The sequence below is a fragment of the Camellia sinensis genome, chromosome 6 (assembly GCF_055761805.1).
Source record: "Camellia sinensis isolate YWXY chromosome 6, ASM5576180v1, whole genome shotgun sequence".
NCBI lineage: Eukaryota > Viridiplantae > Streptophyta > Magnoliopsida > Ericales > Theaceae > Camellia > Camellia sinensis.
In genome coordinates, this window is record NC_138966.1 from 113,673,596 (window position 1) to 113,690,124 (window position 16,529).

Here is a 16,529-nt window from a genome sequence, read left to right on the forward strand (position 1 = left end):
CTATCTCCGCCTCTACCAGTGCTAGTTGAACCGGACAATAATGACATCATCAATTTGACTCAGAAATTTATGAAAATGAAACCGCCGACCTTCTTGGGTGGCATTGAACCATTGAAGACAGAAACCTGGTTATTAGAAATGGAAGAGTTATTTGAAGTGTTCTCTTGTTCTGCAACTCAGAAAGTACTTTTGGCTACTTATACCCTAAAGGATGAAGCCCGAAGATGGTGGCTATTGGTTCAAAATAACAATGGGGACATGACATGGACATAATTCAATGAGATATTCTACAACAAGTAGTTTCCCCAATGCTTCAGGGACCGAAAAGTTTCTGAATTCCCAGAACTTAAGCAAGGGAAGATGTCCGTAGCTGAGTACGAGTCTAAGTTCACCGAGTTGGCCAAATTTGCTCCTCACATGGTGGACACAGATTATAAGAAAGCACGAAAGTTCGAGAGAGGGCTAGACTTGGAAATATTTGATCGAGTAGGCGTCTTGAAATTGCCTACTTATGTGGAAGTGCTTAATAGCGCATTGATGGCAGAAGCAATAATAGCAACCAAAAAACAAGCTACAACTCTAACGACAGAATGGAGAAGTAAAAGATCCGGATACCATTTTAAGAAGGGCCGATCATTTTTGAAAAAGCATAAAGGTGCATGTTACCGTGCATCAGGTGCGTGTTTCCGGTGTGGCGAGACTGGCCACATGGTTAGGGATTGCCTGATGAGATCCAATGAGGTTAACCGTCCTGCGACAAGTTCAGTCGGGTCTGCATCTGCAGCAAGATCAAATGTAAGAACTACTGCCAAGGGTAACGCTGACAATGAAACATTGAGGCAAGGGAGAGTGTTTGCACTAGTGCCCGGAGATGTACAGAACACCGAGTCTGTGGTGTCAGGTATAATTTCCATTTGTGCCTAGAATGCATATCTCTTGATAGATTCTGGTTTTACACACTTATTTGTGTCGCATGCCTTTTCTCGAAAATTAACTAGACTCTTAGAATCCATAAATTATTTATTGCCTGTATCTAAGGCATCTGGAGGTTCTATGGTATGTGCATATGTATATCCGGCATATGATGTTTTGATTGGTGATATGATGTTGTACGTTGATTTGTTGCCTTTGAGCATTGACCACTTTGATTGTATATTGGGTATGGACTGGTTAACAAAGTATTGTGCATCTATTGATTGTGTAAATAAATCTGTTGTATTTCGTCCACCTGGTATGCCTGAGCTTGTTTTCACTAGGAATGGAGTAGTTCCTCCACCATACTTGATTTCATTCATGAAAGCCAGAAAATTATTAAGAAAAGGTTGTCAGGGCTACTTATGTTGTGTGTTGATTGAGTCTTCGGATAGTACTAATGTGGAAACGATATCTATAGTCTGTGAATTTCCTGATGTGTTTCCTAATGGCTTACCCGGGGACTTAATTAATAGGGAAATTGAATTTACTATTGATGTAGTACCTGGAATACAACCTATCTCCAAGACTCCTTATAAAATGTCGACTTCTGAACTAAAAGAGCTAAAAGTCCAACTTTAAGAACTCTTAGACAAGAAATTCATCTGTCCGAGTGCTTCACCTTAGGGAGCCCCAGTGTTGTTTGTCAAAAAGAAAGACAAGTCTTTAAGACTATGTATTGACTACCGGGAGTTGAACAAAGTAACTGTCAAGAACAAATACCCTTTACCCCGAATAGATGACCTATTTGACCAACTACAGGGTGCACAAGTGTTCTCCAAAATAGATCTTAGATCCGGGTATTACCAATTAAAAGTTAAGGCAGAAGATGTAGAGAACACAACATTCAGAACTCAATATGGGCACTATGAATTTTTAGTCATGTCATTTGGGGTAATAAATGCACCCGCTGCCTTTGTAGACCTGATGAATAGGGTTTTTAACCAATTCCTAGATAAGTTTACAGTCGTATTTATTGATGATATTCTGATTTACTCCAAAAGTAGGGAAGAACATGAGAGTCATTTGAGAACTGCTTTACAAATTTTGAGAGAAAAGAAGTTATATGCCAAATTGTCCAAATGTGAATTCTGGCTTGACAGTGTAGCATTTCTGGGACATGTGATTAACAAGGATGGCATATCAGTGGATCCATAAAAAATTAAGGCTATTGTAGACTGGCCTTAACCGACAAATGTGTCAGAAATTAGAAGTTTTCTAGGACTTGCAGGTTACTACAGAAGATTTGTGAAAGATTTTTCAAAACTTGCTATGCCATTGACCTAGTTAACCCAGAAAAATGTATCATTTGATTGGAACGATCAAATAGAGTCTGCCTTCCAAGAGTTAAAGACCAGATTAGTAACTGCACCGATTTTGACTCTGCCTAATGGTATTGATGGATTTCAGATTTACAGTAATGCATCCTATAAAGGTTTGGGTTGTGTATTAATGCAAAATGGTAAGGTGATTGCCTATGCTTCTTGGCAACTCCGACCACATGAAAAAAATTACCCGACTCATGATTTTGAACTGGCAGTTGTGGTGTTTGCTTTGAAAATTTGGTGCCATTATCAATACGGAGTAACTTGCGAAGTGTATACTGACCATAAAAGCTTAAAATACTTCTTTACCCAAAAAGAATTGAACATGAGACAGAGAAAGTTGCTAGAATTGATCAAAGACTATGATTTACAAATTTTGTATCATCCAAGGAAGGCAAATACCGTTGCAGATGCGTTGAGCCGAAAATCTATTGGGAATTTATCATATTTGCTCACCAGTCAGAATGAATTGCTATGTGACTTAGAAAAAAATGAGATTGAAGTGGTTTTGCGTGAACAGGGTGAAATTCTAGCTGCTATATCTGCCCAACCTGTGATTATTGAAGAGATAAGAGACAAGCAACTGCAAGATTCATTCCTAAAAAAGATTGTGGATGAAATCGACTCAAAGCCAAGGCCCTAGTTTGTACTTAAGAATAATGTGTTGAAATTTCACGATCACCTTTGTGTGCCAGACTGTTAAAACTTGAGGAAACGTCTTATGACTGAAGCCCACAACTCCAAATTTGCCATACATCTGGGGAATACAAAGATGTATCATGACATGAAACAGAATTTCTGGTGGCCTGGAATGAAGAAGTGTATTGCAAACTTTGTGTCTAGATGTTTACATTGACAACAAGTTAAAACTGAATATCAACGACCTGCTAAATTACTACAACTGTTTCCAATATTGGAATGGAAGTAGGAACATATTACTATGGACTTCATTGTGGGATTACCTCGCTCTCCTCGAGGTATGGATTCTATCTAGGTAATTGCTGATTATTTAACTAAATCCGTACATTTCTTGCCTATTAAATCGTTTATAATGCAGATAAGTTGGCTAACTTGTATATTAATGAGATTGTGAGATTACATGGTGTGCCAGTATCTATCGTATCTAATAGAGATCCTAAGTTCACTTTAAGATTCTGGCAGAGTCTATAGCAAGCTCTGGGAATTGAATTGAGGCTAAGCAGTGCTTATCACCCACAAACAAATGGCTAATTTGAACGAACCATTCAAATGTTAGAAGACTTGTTACGGATGTGTGCTATAAACTTTCAAGGCAGTTGGGAAACCTACTTACTGTTGGTCGAATTTGTGTATAATAACAGCTACCATTCAAGTATCGGTATGGCTCCTTACGAAGCTTTGTATGGTAAGAAATACCAATCTCTGATCAGTTGGGTTGAGGTAGGTGATAAACCGTTGTTGAGACCAGAACTTGTGCAAGAAACAACTAAGAAAGTGAAACTAATTCAACAACACCTAAGAACTGCTCAGAGCCGTCAAAAGAGTTATGTGGATGTCCGGAGAAGAGATAGGGAATATGAAATTGGTGATCATTTGTTCATAAAAGTAACTCCAATGAAAGGTCAGACGCGATTTAAGGTGAAAGGCAAGTTGGCACCAAGATATGTTGGGCCATATGAAATGCTCGAGAAGATCAATTTAGTAACATACCGAGTAGCCTTACCTCCGATGATGGAGCATATACACAACATTTTTCATGTTTCAATGCTGCGAGATTACTTACGAGACCCGCTCCATGTGATAGAACCGACTTATGTGCTTCTGAAAGATGATTATACGTATGAAGAGAGGCCAATACAGATCGTTAACTACAGAATCAAAAGATCGAGGAACAAGGAAATTCCCTCAGTGAAAGTTGACTAGAAAAATCACAGAGGGACCTATGCAACTTGGGAGACAAAGGAGGATATGATGAAGGGATACCCAGATTTGTTCCCTCTGGACCCGGTGTTTTTCCAAAATGAAGATAATTCGAGTTTGGAGGACCAAACTCTTTAAGAGGGGAAGACTGTAACAATCCCGACCTCTGATTTACGTTAATTTGTGGTTAAATAAGCTTAATCAATAATTAAGAGAAATTCCGAATTAAATTGCATGCGTGTGTTGCCTTATTTCTGTTTATATCTGTTTAACGTAGAAATATCTGTTTTCGATTCTATTTCAGTTTGCGAATTGAAGGCATTATCGGCATCCGATTCAGAAATTGACTTGGTATACGTGTTATTTAGAATTTTTAAAATTTTATAGTAGGTTTAATTGAATTTGATTCGGAACGAATAAAGTAGAATAAAACAATCTCACTTAGTTATCTTAGACTCAAACTAATTAAGCTTTATTAGTTGAGCCTATGTAAGGCCTAGACACATCTTTTCTTCATCATTTTTTAGACAAAAACGTGAGGGAGAAGAGAGAGAGTGAAAAGAAGTTTAAACTCAAGGGAAGAAAGCTAGCATTTGGAAGGAACTTTGGAAATTTGACCACCTAGCTCAAAGAATTAAGTATCTTAGACCTAATTGAAAACCTAAGGTAAGAAATCAAACCTTTAGTTTTGTAGTTGAGTTGGTTCGTACATGAATTCAAGAGAATTAAGCTAAGAGATGCAAGAATTAAGCTTAAGAAGTGGAAATGAAGATTAATTCATACATGTATGTGCATTTCATTGCATTTGGAGCATGTTTTCTAAGAAATTCTCTCATGCATGTGATAAATTGAGCTTAGTTGTAGGAAATCATCATGTGTTACATCCTCTTATCTCATTTGATTATGTTTTGAAAGTTTTGAACCCAAGTCAATACATGCATGGTGTGTATACTCATAATTCAAGTTTGAATTTGAAGAATCCACTTGCTTTTGGGCTTTGATTTTGAGTAATGATTCTTAATTCATGATGTTTTGCAAGTTTAAAAGAGTTTCCTTAAGTTTTTGGCCCAAGAAAACATAATTTACAGCTTTGGGGTTGAGTTTAAAGCTTGGAAGCAATTCTGAAAATTCCATAATTCTGCTTCCACACTCGAGTGACAAATCCTGCGCTCGAGCGACCAACTTTATTTTTGCACTTTCGCTCGAGCGACCAAAAGTTCGCTTGAGCGTAAAATTCATGCTCCCAGAAGTTTACGTGTTTTACAGGCTGCTCGAGCTACAAAAGTTACGCTCGAGCGAGGACATGAGTCTCACGTTCGAGTGAGCGTCGAGCGAGCATTGAGCGGAAAAAAAAAGCAACCAGCACTTTTACAAAGTTTACAGACCGCTCGAGCGAAGGAAGGTGCACTCGAGCGACCACTCGCATTTTACATGTCTGCTCGAGCGAAGAAAGCTGCATTCGAGTGAGACCTCTGTTTTTAGCAATTTTTGTTAAGTGATTTCAAGTGCATTTTAGCATCCTCATTGCATCCTAGGCATTCCTAGGCCAAGATTAAGACACCATAATGAGGATAAGAAGTAGAAACACACCAAGATAAGAAAGAATTAAGTTAATGTTTCCTAGTGTGTAATTCAGTACGTGTTCGTTTTGTAACTATGTAGGTCACGCGCCGCAAGACGTCTGATTTGCCCATTCTGTCTGTTTGCCTTGAAGCCATCTGTTAATTGTGAGTAATAACTTTGTAGAACTATGTTTGATTATAAGTATTTTCTAACTAAAATGATATGATCTGTGTTCTAAAATGCTATTTTATGAATCATGAATGAATGTTTATTTTCTGAAATGTATTTGTGGCATTCTTAGTTCACGTGACTCTTGCCTGGGGGTAACAATACCGTGGCCAATATGCATGTGGCCCTCGCCTGGAGGTAATAATATCGTGGCTTATATTCACATGGCCCTTACCCGGGGGTAACAATACCGAGGCTTATATTCATGTGGCCCTTGCCTGGAGGTAACAATACCATGGCTACTTGCGCGCAAGATATGAACCCTTATGGTTGTTGGTACCGACTATGAAAAATATGATATGTCATGATATCTAAATGGATGTACCATAAATACTTGCTGATGATTCTGGAAAGAATGTAAATCCGTTTCTGAAAAGAATCAGTTTCTGATATAAACTCTAATTTCTAACTCTATGATGGACATGATTCATTAAAACCCTTTACCTTGTTATTATTCACTGGGCTTCCGTTCACTATTTATATTATATATGTAGGTGAGTAGGTGCGTGACCAGGCCTAAGCTGTTGCTTGGAGTCTTGGATTAGCCAGCCATTGTGCCTCCCGAGAAGGTTCCCTTTTTGAGATGTCTCGTTTTGTAACCTTGCTGCAGATATTTTTGTTTGTTTTGCTTATCTGTACTTTGGGGCTAAGTCCCCATTTGGCTATACTTGTGTAAATGAATGATGTATGACTTATGTGTTTGTGACGTCACAAGTATATACGTAAGTTTGTTTTGAACTCATATACGTCAACACATCTCTATGGACTATGTCTATTTTATCTATTTGCTTCCGCAGCCCCTAATTATATGATGTTCTATTAAGAGGCCTTTGGTAATCCAAAGATTACTGGTCAGTTATGACACTAAACTTATAGGGGCGGTTTGGGTTGTAACAGGATCTTTGCAAGGGATTACCGAAGTGGGCAATCATTCTCCAAGCCGTTCTTAAAAGATACGACGGCAAGTTCCCAGTTACAAGCCAGTATTTAGTTGTAGACCTCGTAAGCCCTAAGGCTTGCGCCATCATCAATCTTTAAAGCCAACAGGGAATCAACCCTCAATCGTTGTAATCTGTTTGCAACAAACTTAGCCACAAACATCTCAACCAAGCTTTCCCAATTCTTAATACATCCCTTTGGCAGTTTGAGGAGCCAGTCCGACGTTTTTTTCCCAAATGTCGAAGGGAACACCTTGCATAACAACTGCTTGTTTCCACTCCACAAAGACATTACATTCAAATATAAACCAACATGAAAGTTCAGGTTTGACTTACCATTATAGATCTGGAACCTTGGTATGCTAAATCTCTTTGGTGCCTTGAACACATCTAACTCCTTCAAGAATGGTGTTCTCAGTTAGGCGATGAATGTGACCTCGGCGCCCTACCTCTTCCTCTAAAGGTAATCCCTCAAATCTTCATCCGTCCATCTAGGAGCTCAACTATTAATCGATTTCAGTCGCTTTGGCGCACTGCTTCTTGTGTTAGGATGCGTCCTCTTGGACTTCTCCATGTCTATTACGTCATTAAAGCAGAGGCCTTACCTATTGATCTACCGAGATCCTCTGATCAGGGTTCCCTTGGTCCTCGCGATTCTTTGGGACTCTTCTCGTCGTGATTCTGTCCTCCCGATGTTATGTGATCGCTGGTGCAAGTTCCCAAGTCTTTTCTCATGCTGTGGAACGGTTGGCACTGTAGTCTATCCTTCTTTTTAGGCACCGGCATTTACTACTGGAGTCAGAGTTTCCGATAAGGGCAACACCGGTTGCATCACCTTACTCTGCATTATGAAGTTCACCACGGTTTGTAGGTCCGTCAATTTGTTCACCAAGTCCTTCACCTCGTCGTCTCTTCTTAGGTACCTTTCTTTTCATACTTGGAAATCGTTTTCGTTGTAGTATTCTTCTCGGTTGCCCCTCCTTGGACCATTACGTCCCCTGGCGACATTGTTTGCTTTAGGATTCACTTCCTATACCACATCTTCATTGTTTCCTCCTCCAATGTTTGGACCTACGTACTCTTCTTCTTCACTGTGTCTGTCGTCCCCAACTCTCATCTCTTGTCTGGTGTTGGTCATCTATTATTTACTAAGTTCCCACAGACGGCATCAAATTGTGAGTATTGATTTCTGACCTCACAGCCAAACAGAGAACTTAGTTGGAGAGCACGTGGCAAAATAGATTAAACCAAGCACATGCACACACAAAAATAAAAATACCACGATGGCTCGTCTACCCAGAGACACTCTGACGATCAAGTCAGTCAACAATCTCACAAGATCTCAACTCAAATAATAAGTGCACAAATAAAAGCATACCTTAGACCCACAGGCGTGCCTCACTTTTATAACTAGTAATGCCCTCGTCCCCTAAAAGTCTCACTTCATAAGACTCAAGCACAATGCTTATCTCGGACTCTTAGTTAGATATGGATGAACTCCTCAAGAGCCTCACCCCTATCCGAACTAAGCGCCTCACTTATCTAGGACTCTTGTCTTCTATCCAAATATCTCGGATTCTAGTATTACCGCACCATATCTCAATAATACCACAACCACCTCGACAATTTGGCTCGTCCACGTGGCACCTCGGCAATTACTTCGGCTACGTGGCACGACCTTAAAATTTTACCCCCATAAGACCCATTTTAAAAATGAAAGCTTGGATGTCAAAAATATGAACTTGTTTTTTATCTTCCACTGCCCAAAAATGAAAGAGAAAAAGATATTAGGGTTCAAGAACATTCAATTTGTTTGGTTTGATTTTCAGAACAAGTTTAAGGGGGGGGGGGAAATTAAAATTTTAAAAATAATTTGATAAAAAAATATGAAAAATAAAAAGCACATATCATTTTTATATTGTTTTATCTTTTGGGAAGGGAGAAATAATTTTTAAGAGTTTAAAAATATCATTTTGATATTTACTTTCATCAAACTAGTTTTTGTTTTTTCAAAAAATTTCTAAAAATGGTTTCAGAAAATTAAATCAAACATAGTCTTATTTTTTATTTTATTTTTTTGGTGGTATTACATGCACCAATTAGTATATTAATTAGTGTACTAACATATCTATTGCATTGTTATTTTAAAACTATGACCCCACCTATTATACCAATTATAAAGACTAAAATTATGCCACATCATCTGCTAATATATTAATTAATATACTAATTGTTACATATAGATTTATTCTATTTTTTTAAGTAGTTGTTACCATAGTTGTTATTGATTATAGTTAGTCAATTTGGCTTTGAGATTTCATTTTTTTCTTCTTCTTTTTGGAAGAGATGGCCTTTTTTTCGGGTGAATAAAGAGATGGCCTTGATTAAGTGAGATTTCACATTATATTTTGATCATAATTTTCAGTTAAAGTAAAAGTTTCAGGTATCACTTTTTCTCCCTTTCGAAACGATGATCCAGTGAAACCTTAAATCTCATATTTATTGAATTGATTGATCATAATTAGTTAAGTGAGTTGGGTACTTTCCCTTTCACCCTATTATGTGGTATTGTTCATGTGATGCTCTTAACTAATGACTTACGAAATTTTTTTACAAGTGGAATAACATTGGCATGCCTTTATTAGATAGTTAAGAAACAATAAATGACTCACTTGTTTTACGTTTTTTTATTTATTGAAAGCACTATGCAAATAATATTAATATTCTAAAATTACCTAATAATTTTTCTTTCCCCCACCACTTTTAGGATGAAATAAGTTTTTCAATGGTCCAAATTGATTTCAAGTTGTGAGGTTGGGGTGACCAAATGTAGGATCTTCAATGTGCATTTGGTTTGCTCTATTTTATTTTATTTTGCACCAAGTGGGATAGTCTAATGCAAATGGGTCAAAAGGGTTTTAATTGTTATTGATCCATGAATTTGCAGACTTCCTTATTGGATAACGGGGTGAATTTTTTTGCTGATTCCTTATTTTCTACCCTACTTGTGGAATTTTTTTTCATGGTTATATATCAAATCGAGTTAAGACATACAGATCCTGACAAGATAGTTTGACAAAGTCAGAGTGAGTAAAATTTACTCGGCATACCAAGGAAGTTTAGCTCACAAGTCACTAAATCCTAGGTAGGCCCACTGGGCACAACATGTTGGAGAGGCCCACTAATGGCACAATTCAAAGGGAAAAAATTACGTTATTTATTGAACCCTAAAACTGTCTTAGACGAAATTTTTGTATATTAAAAAGTTAAAAGGTGATACTGTCTTTCACTAATTATAAATGTATATATTTTTTATTATTTTTCTTACACTTAACATAGATGTAGTCGATTTTATTATTAAATTTAATCATAATAATAAAAAATACTACATAACATATATCCTATCTGCATACAAAACTTAATCTTTTAATTCAATTCTCTCTAATTTTTTTTTTCCCTTCTCTCCATTCATGAATAAGTCTGGGAGATTATCATTAAAGTTATTATGTTAACTTAAACATTGAAAGAGTTTTGACCAGCATCTTCCTGGTGCCCCATCTAAGAATCACTATTTTTCTTCTATTGTAGGTTCCGTGGATCAAGGGGGACGGTGGGAAATTTTGCATCATCAAACTTAAAAGTCAATCTCAACAAAAATCAAACACAAAATCAAAATTCAACATTCCAAACAATACCTCAAAAATAGAGTAGTGCTATTATCCTTACATTTCTTCTTAAGACACCCCACATTTTTTTTTAATTATTTTTAATTCTAATTTTGTCCAAACATAAAATTTCATCTTAACTCTCTTTCTTAACTTTCTAACTCTAATTTTTCAAACCTTAACCCTAATCCCACCAACCATCCCCATCACCCCAACATTGGCCGCCGCTGCCCATTCTGGTCAACAACCTCTATTGCCATCACCAACATCACCTTTAGTTACTAACACCTCCACCCTTACTCACCAACCACCAGCAACGCCACCACCTACATCACTTTTAGACTCTCTTTCTCTTTCTATATCTCTATCTATCTATCTCTCACCAGATTGCAATTGCGATCACAGAAGATCAGTGATGGAGGCAAATCTACCCTTCTTGTACGATTGTCACAACTGTAGTGCTGCTTGCAATCTCTCTAGATTTCATTTGGTAGTTTGGAGCCGAACCACCACCGCCGTTTGTTCGGCAGTCTACAATCAAACTACCACCGCTTATTCAGTTTTTTATGTCTAAACTTCCATTGTTTGTTCGGTATTGGTTTTCCGAACCAAGCAAGACAATTTCAAGTGAAGAAAAATCAAACACGAGCATATGAAAGAGGGCTCCAGGGCAGTTGTATGGGTGACAGTGATGGCAAATGACTGAGATTAGTGAAATGAGAGGTTTGGATGAAAGAAACGAGGTGAAGGATCTCCGGTGAAAGAAGAGAAAGGAAGATGGAACTAGGGAGACATGTTGGAAAATAAAAGTCTCCGATGAAGGAGGGGGGTCCGAAGAAGAAAGGTAGGGACATTTAACAATTTTCAAAAAATAATAATTATAAACTAAGAACTTAAATGTGTAATTTTTACATTTATTTTTAAAAATTATACAAACAAAATATTAAAAAGTTGAAATATTTGAATACATTTTAATATACCCAAATTGGTTGTGGGGGCGGGGAAGGAGCCAATGCCTATCCCTGTTTGGCTTGGAAAAAATAACTCCACCCCAAAACTTTCATCGGAACAGATTAAAATTGTCATCCAAAAATGACTAATTTAACAATCACCATCTCTATAAAAAAAAAAAATAAATAAATAATTCCAAACTTTATGACTTGAGAGTTTGTTTGGTCTAATGATTTGATATTTGGAACCCCCATTGGGCCACTAAAGAGAGTAGCAAAGAGTTTAGGCTACAAAGGTCCAAGAAAGAATGGGTTGGCCCATGTTGGACAATCCACATCTCTGGATTACGACTGTTGAACGGACTTTGAACAAGTCGCCCCAAAACCCTCCCAAAATACCTGACTTTGAAGTTTTACATTGAATCAAGGTTGGAGAAATAGAACGCAAGCTGTTTGAGTTAGTGGGTAGAGAAGGCAATCAAATGGCTTAACATTCAAGAAGTTACAAGTTTGAATCCCACGAAGGTTAAACATCTCATACTTTGGGGCCATTAGAGGTTTGTCCGAACATCAATTTTAAGATTCCGGTATTAGTCGAGGTGCATGTAAACTAGTCTGAACCCGAATGTTAAAATAAAAAAAAAAAGTTGGAGAAATAATAGGAGAATGAAAAAATATTTACATTTTTATGGTAGTACAAATTTTTTATATGCATGGTGCAAGTCCTTAGTGTGTCAAAGTTGCACAAAAAAATATTTCATTTATAGGACAATTATTTTCCCATTGTACCATTGATTGACAATTTTGCCTTCAAGGTTTTGGAGAGAAGTTTTGAATTTTTTTGCTGTGGTTGGGCTTGAATCTGCGTAAATTTCTCAACACATCATTTAGAGTTCCTCTCCTACTTTAAAAGTTTATATATAATTGTGATTATATAATATTTGATTCTCATTATAATTGCTTATTCATTATAATGTGATAATTGAAAAAATATTAATTATTGTTTGGACAAGTTTGTGTGATTGCTTCAAGAGCATGAATAATTTTCCTATTTTATGGCATCTATAGTTAATAAGAAAGGGAAATATCACATCAGTAAGGTGTAGAAAAAATAATTATAGATCAATAAAAAAAAAAATTAAAAAAACCTTTATAAATATTGTTAATTAATTTTATAAATTTTTTCATCAATTTGTGTTTTGTTTTTCCAGCCACCGCGTAAATTACCCCTAACAAGAATGAGCTCAAAATCCAAATTCTAAATTCTATGAATGGCCTGCAGTCAAGAGCCAATTTGGCCAGTGTCAAAATAAAGAAAAATAATAAATGAAATTTGTAGCCAAATGGGGGCTACAGCATTCAGAACAATTTCATTGTGCTATAAATATGTTATGTATTTTTCTTTCAGTCAAGCACATTCACGCTATGTTTGGTTCGGAAATTTTGAAAGAAATTTGGAAAGAAAAAGAAAAAAAAATGTGTGAAACTATATAAAATGTAAGTATATTTTATTCATATTTTACTTATCTTTTCTCTTTTTCTTTCCAAATCTTCCAACTAAACACAGCGTCAAGGCTAATAAGCATTGAACAAATGCACAAGCAAGCAAGCAATGGGTGGCACTACGTTTTTTTTTTCTTCTTCTTCTTTGTAAAGGTTTGGTTTGGATGATAAAAATTTTAATAAACACAAGAACATCAAAAAAAATTTAATAAAAACAATAATGTATTTTTAGGTAGTGTTTGGTATACTAAAATGAAAATAAATTGAATGGTGATAATACAGTTACGATACAACGGGTTCCAGAGGGAATGGGTTGGACTGGTCCACGCTTCTCTAACCGATATCTGAATGGCCAAGCCCACTTGAGAACCTGCACAGGAGTTCAACGGGGAACGGGGAGTCCCCCAACGAACCCTCTAACGAGCAAGTTAGAGAGAGAGAGAAGTGAAATGTAAAGATATGAATTGGAGATAGAAAACTTAACCTTATTCTTGTTTTCAACGTCTGCTTATATCCTTTGGACTTAACCTTATTCATGTTTTCAACGTCTGCTTATATCCTTTGGTAATCATTTTACTGTCCCTTCCGACCTGCCACCTTGGCCGAAAGTCTATGCTGTAGCTTACTTTGTTCAGGGTGAGGGGGTGCTGTTCCGACGGAGAGGTGTTGTCGTAAAAAATGCTGTGATGGGCTTCATTAATGGCGATGTGCAGTGGCAATAACTTTGCAGATCTTTGTCTATTGATGTAACTTGTCCTTTACCTGCCACATGTCTGAATATCATTGGTTCTTCGTGCCATGTTGGCTTCCAGCTGTTCAGGATCTCATCAGTTGGGTTATGTGTTGGGTTCTAAGTGATGGGCTTGGGTTGTTCATGGTGGGCTATGACCTTTGTGGGCCTAACCACGTCAAATGGAATTGTTAGTTTTTAATCTCCCTATAGATTGATCATTATATTACAATGTTAAATGATAATTCTATTACTATATAATTTTTATTATTTTTTTTAGTGAATCAAAATGAGAGAGAGAGAGAGAGAGATATTGCGGAGAGAAGACGGTGGTTTTGGATTAAAAAATAAAAATATAATTAAGGTTAAAATAGTAAAACACCAAAATTTTTTCGAGGCCAATGTCATTTGAAAAACTCTAACCAAGAGTTTTATAATTTCATTAGGTCTAGCCTTCTCTTTAATTGAAAATTGGATTAGAGTGTGTTGTTGGATTTTGTGGGCCTATTATGGGGTCTACATCGATAATCCAAACCGTGCAATATTTAGGACTCGTCAACTATTTCATCTCTGCAAAAAATCACGTTGATCAGATATTGATAACCACTTAATCATAATAACTCTGTGTCAATAGTAATTATGATTTTAAAAATAAATTGTTGATACAAATATGATTTAATCAAGTGGTTATTACTATCTAATCAATATAATTTTTTATAGAGATGAAATACTCAATGGGTTCTAAATATTAAACGATTTAGATCATTGATGAACACTCCGTAGTGAATCCATAGAGACTTAATAGAACACTCTAATTGCAAAACCTAACTGAAGAGAAATTGATCCCATTTCATTAAACCCCTCAGGTATCTATGTAATTTATCATACAAAGTTTGCATGAGCTTGTCGCCTGTCGTTGGTTATTTTGGATTTAAAAGCTCCAAAAACAAAACAAAAAAAAAAAATTACTAAACATGGTCAATAAGGCCTTGTTTGTTAACTATATATTTTAGTTAAGAAGTCATTATAAGTTATTACATCATTTTTTTTTATTTTTCTGTACATTTTTTTATAAAAAATTAAAAAATTATTAAAATAATGTATTTTCTAAATGAGGCCTGAATAAGTCAAAAGGTTAACAGGGTGCCAACATGATCCTCTATCTTGAAAGAATAATGTTTTAGAACACTAAATTGGGAGCTCTAGAGCATCACTAATGATGTGGCACAGTGGCCCCCATCAAAGTGATGTGATGTTTTGACTTGAGTTTGGTTTTTTTTTTTTTTTAAGCTCATTAGAGCTATTAGTAGTCTAAAAATTAATGAGATAAATCACCACTCATCTTGAAATGCGTTTATTTTTTTTGTCTCAATTCAACTCTAATCATTAAATTTAGAGATTGCTTGGAATGTGTTCCTTTGATACATTTATTTTATTTTATTTTATTTAGGTTACATTACTTTTTATTTAGGTCATATTATTTTTTTATCACATTACATATTTTTTTTGAAAAAAATAAAATAAAAATATATTTATTTAGATCATTCCAAACAACTCCTAAGTCTTAAAATTCATATACATGGATATTTTATATAATTAAATAATTAAGAGCATCTCCAACGGTGAATCTGATTTTTCACCAAATTTGAGTCCAAAATGACTCATTTTACCAAATTTGATACCACTCGCTCCAACGGTGCACTTTCATCAAATTTGTGCCGGGGACAACCGGTTGGTCGACCGGTTAAGCAAATTTTTTTTTTTTTTTTTTTGAACTTTTTGAACCTTTCAGTGGTCGACCAGCTGGTCGACCGGTTAGGCAAAATTTTTATTTTTATTTTTATTTTACTGTTTGAACCTTTTCTTCGAACCGTTTGAACCTTTAGACGGTCGACCGGTTGGTCAACCGGCCGGACAATCGGCTGGTTGACCGGTTGGTCTCTCCCAACGGTTAGAAACAGTGATTTGGTAAAATGCTTCGCCTGTTCTCATTTTGGTAAAAGATTTGCTGAATTCTCTATTTGATATCGATTTGGTGAAACCGTTAGAGCTCAAAAAAGTGACTTTTTCATCAAATTTTGAATTTGATACCAGGTTTGATGCACCGTTAGAGATGGTCTAAGAGTGTACTAAGAAAAAAAAGAGAAATTTAAGGACAATAAATCCAACGCTGTGTACTGCCAACTTAAAGCTGGCAAGAATTAATTGAAGAAATAATAACTTAATTTAACGGAATTTATTAACACTTCTATTTTTGCTTTTACATTTATTTATTTATTTTTATGACCGGGCTCTGATTTTTGCTTTTACATTTTATAGATGTATTTTTTTTTAGTAAAACACAATCTGAAGTACAAACAAGTATAATGTAAGAAAATCTTGTAAAACTATTGAAATATCACTCTTAAATTAATTTTCAATGACTTGAATTATTACATGTTAATTATTGATTGGTTTAGAAATCAGTTAATTAATTAAGATCTAATTACTTATCACATCCGTGCGAGTAAAGATTTTCTAGCATTACTCAAAATGCAAATAACAATGTTTAAAATAAAATTTTAAAAATATAAAATAATATTATATAAATTTATTTTTTTACTAATTGTCATATAGTAAAAATTATGATTCATTTTTTAATAATACGCTATGATACCACGTTAGTCAATAACAAAAGTTTATAAAAATTATTAATTTTATTATTAGTATTAGTAATAAATATAAAATATAAGCCAAACAAAGGCAACTGCCACATG